Here is a 4,491-nt window from a genome sequence, read left to right as displayed (position 1 = left end):
CTCTCTCTTTTTCCTTCCCTCTCTCTTATGTTCTTTTCACATTTCTCTTTCTACTGGTTTTCATTCTTTCACTCTCTTTTCCTTCTTTCTTACTCCTTATTCCTCTCTTTTCCTTCCCTCTCGCTCATTTCTTCCCTTCCTTTAATTTTTCCTTATATTTCTTTCTTTTTCCATTTCCTCTGTTTTTGATTTTCTCTTTCGTTTTTTTCTCATTTCTTCTATTCCTCTTTTGTTTCTCAGTTCATATTACTATTTTTTATTCCTTTTCTCTCCGGTTTTTCTTCTACCAGTTCTTTTCTTTTATTTCCTCCTTTTATTTTCCTACTCTATCCCTTTTTCCACTCCTTCCATCCTCTCTCTCTCTCTCTCTCTCTCTCTCTCTCTCTCTCTCTCTCTCTCTCTCTCTCTCTCTCTCTCTCTCTCTCTCTCTCTCTCTCTCCATCTTCTCTCCTCTTCCGCTTCCTATTTCATCCACTCTTTCCCTCTCTTCCTCTTCCTCCTTCTTCGCCATCTCACCTTTCACCCTTTTTTTCTTGCCTTCTTTCTTCTTCTCTCACCTCTGCCACTATTTTTCCTCCTTCCTTATTTTCCTCCACTCCATCACTCTCACTTTCTTCCCTCAGTCCTTCCTTTTTTCCTTTAACTTCTTATTTTACGCCTTTCTTTATTTTCTTTCTCATCACAAACATCTCTTCCTTTTCTCTTGCCTTTTATTATCATCTGTGGCTCTTTCCTTCTTTCCTTCTGTCTCCTTTACGTCTCTCACTCCTTCTCTCTTTCCATCTTTCCATCTCTCCCTCTTCCTCTCCCTCCCCTTCTTTTTGACCTCAAAGCCTCAGGGTGTCAAAAGGCAAATAAGAAAAAAGGGAAAGAAGGGGAAAAAAAGGAAAAAGGGCTGACGATGTGGGCAACTTCTTCATCTTGTTTGTGTGTGTGTGTGTGTGTGTGTGTGTGTGTGTGTGTGTGTGTGTGTGTGTGTGTGTGTGTGTGTGTGTGTGTGTGTGTTGAATAAAACATTAGCAAAAAATTATTAATAAGATTTCTTTTGGTGGGTGATACTACCACAAACCAACGAACACACACACACACACACACACACACACACACACACACACACACACACACACACCTCACTAATTGCATTTTATTATCATATTTCACATTTATATTCTTTCCTCATCCTTATCCCAACACTCTTTATTTTTTACCCACACTTCCTTTTTTTTTTCTAAATTTACCAAAGAAAAGATAAAAAAAATATGAGGAAAATAAGAGGTTCTGGCACTCATTTCTTTCCATCGATTTTCTCCTTATTATTCATAGCATTCTATCCATTCTTCCTCCTTGTTCCTGTCACTCTATCCTCTCCCACCTGCTTGTCACTCCCTTCTCTCATTCCCTTCCTATGCTCTCCATTCATTCCGTGTTTACTTTCTATCGCTCATTCTGTTCTTTTCTGTCTTCTATCGAACCCCATCTTTCATTCTTGTCTTACTTTATTTTCTTATAGTTTTACTTTTTCTATTTTGTTCTATTATTGTTATCATTTTCTATTTCCCATTCATTCTATTCTGGTATTTCTAGTTCATTGATTTCTTGTATATTTCGTTATTCATCTTCTTCTATTCGTGTGTCTCTTTCGTTATCAGCTACAGTCTATCTATTCTCCTTCCTTTTATATTTACTTCTTTCTACATACATATTCTTCATACATTCCTCCGCTCATTTCTGCCCCTATACATTCTTCATTCCATCCATCCATCTTCTACCAGTTCTTTTATTTTATTTCCTCCTTTTATTTTTCTACTCTATCCCTTTTTCCACTCCTTCCATCCTCTCTCCCGTACCCATACCCATACCCATTCAGCCCATAATATATCCTTGTATTCCCTTCTATCATATCCTTCCACTTATTCTCACTAGTATACCCACCCACTCCATAATTAATCCCTCATAAATTTACCTTTACTTCTCATCTTTCCACTCCTGCTCCTCTTCATTCATTCTACTCAACTTTTCATTCATTCGTATATTATTTCCGAGTTTCCATCTATTCTCTCCCTTTGTCTCTGTCTCTTCCTTAATCTCTCACAAATTGCTTCATATTTCCAACATTTTCAGCCATTTCTACTCCAATTCCTCCCTTCTACCCATCGAAACCCATCCTCCCTTCATATATTCCCATCATCCACCCATTCTCTCTCTCTCTCTCTCACTCTCTCTCTCTCTCTCTCTCTCTCTCTCTCTCTCAAACCCTCACAAATTACTTCATATTCCCAACATTTCCACCAGCTTCTACTCCTACTCCACCTATTCTTCCCTTCTACCCATCAAAACCCACCCCCCCTTCATATATTTTCGCAGTCCCATCTATTCTCTCCCTCCCTCTCTCCCTCTCTCTGTCTTTCTCTCTCTCCTGCTCCGTCTTTTCCCTCGTTTGAGCCACACGAAAGAGAAGCATTGACTCTCCCATAATCAGCTGTCTCCTACACTCCTCGTGAGGGAGGACGAAGGAGGAGAGAGGAGAGAGGAGGAAGGCACCAGGACTCGGGATGGAGGGAGGGAGGGAGGTTGTTAGAGGAAAGAGGAAAGAGGAAAGAAGGAAGACACAGACGGAGGAAAGGGATGAGAAGGGTCAGAGAGGTTGTAAGAGGAAGGAGGAAAGAAATGAGGAACGGATGGGACGGTGAGGACTGTGGAGGAGGAGGAGGAGGAGGAGGAGGAGGAGGAGGAGGAGGAGGAGGAGGAGGAGGAGGAGAAGGAGGAGGAGGAGGAGGAGGAGGAGAATGCGAAAAAAGGAGGAAAGAAGGGATGAGATGTGAGAGAAGGTGGAGATGATGGTGGTGGTGAGGGGGTGGAGGAGGAGGAGGAGGAGGAGGAGGAGGAGGAGGAGGAGGAGGAAGAGGAGGAGGAGGAGGAGGAGGAGGTGATGCCTAAGAAGAGAAAGTAAGGGTTTGGAAGAAAAAAATAAGAATAAAGGGAAGGAAAAAATATTCATGAGAGAAAAGGAAGAAAGAAAATAATGTAAAATAAATGAATTAATGAAAAATAAGAATGAATGAATGAAGGAAAGAAGGAAAGAGAGGGAAAAAAATATAGTACACAAAAAGATAAAATTCTTAATGAATGAAGGAAGGAAGGAGGGATGGAATGAACGAATGGAGGGAGGAAGGAGAGAAGGAAGGGAAAAAGGACGGAAGAAGGGAAGGCACGATGGTATGGAGGACTAGCCTACTGTGAAATAACCCAATTTATATAGGAAAAGAAGAGAAGGGACTAGGACGGAAACTGTGTGTGCATGTATGAGAGAGAGAGAGAGAGAGAGAGAGAGAGAGAGAGAGAGAGAGAGAGAGAGAGAGAGAGAGAGAGAGAGAGAGAGAGAGAGAGAGAGAGAGAGAGAGAGAGAGAGTTACATCACATAAATAAAAAAAAAATTACTCCAAAAATCGCTTTCTTTCTTTTTTTTTTTTTTTTTTTTTCGTATGGGGGTTGAATACAGGATCGTGACTGGCCAGCCAGCATCTGTAATTCCTCTGTGATTGGCTCTGTGACCTCCCCCGACTGTCTCTGATTGGTCGCCTGGCTGCTCTAAATCTCAACGAGGAAATTTAGCACCACTTCTGTGCCTTTTATTTCCCCCGAATTTGTTCTGTAAACACTGAGGGAAACTCCGCTTTTTTCCGCCTTTTAAATTTTTTTCCTCTTTTTGTGGGAGGGAAAAGGGAGAAGTATGCGGCAGAATTCAAAATAGATGCAATAGGAGAAGAAAATGGAAATAATTGGTAGATAATCTAATGATGGTGATTGCTAATTGATTAAAGGTATTTAATTAACGTGTATGACTAAAGGATAGATTCATAAATTAATAGATAAATAGATGGATAAACAGATGAATAAACAGATAGATAAATAGGTAGATATCTCAGTAAGAAGGTAGGTAAGTAGACAGATAGATATATAGATAGATAGATAGAGAGAGAGATAGAAAAACAGACAGACGGATAGATAGATAAAAAGATAGATAGATAGATAGATAGATAGATAGATAGATTAATAAAGAAAACAGGCAAATAGACAGATAGATATATAGACAGATAGATATATAGATAGATAAATAGATAGACAAGTAACAATAATAGAAAATTGATAACTAATAAAATGAAAAAAAAACTAAATACATATCAGAATGACAAACAGACAGACGAACAGACAGAGAGACAGACAGACGGATAGATAATAATAATAATAATAATAATAATAATAATAATAATAATAATAATAATAATAATAATAATAATAATAATAATAAAAAAAACACGACGTACGAAGAAAAGAAGTCGATCACAAAAATATCCTCTTCCTTCCCCTCCTCCTCCTCCTCCTCCTCCTCCTCCTCCTCCTCCTCCTCCTCCTCTTTCCTCCTCCTCCTCGTCAACTTCAAGAGAGGCAGACAGAAAGAAGGAAAGAAAGAAAGGGAAAAAAAGACACTAT

The sequence above is a fragment of the Scylla paramamosain genome, chromosome 16, assembly GCF_035594125.1.
Source record: "Scylla paramamosain isolate STU-SP2022 chromosome 16, ASM3559412v1, whole genome shotgun sequence".
NCBI classification, from domain to species: domain Eukaryota; kingdom Metazoa; phylum Arthropoda; class Malacostraca; order Decapoda; family Portunidae; genus Scylla; species Scylla paramamosain.
Note: the sequence above shows the minus strand (reverse complement) of the source record.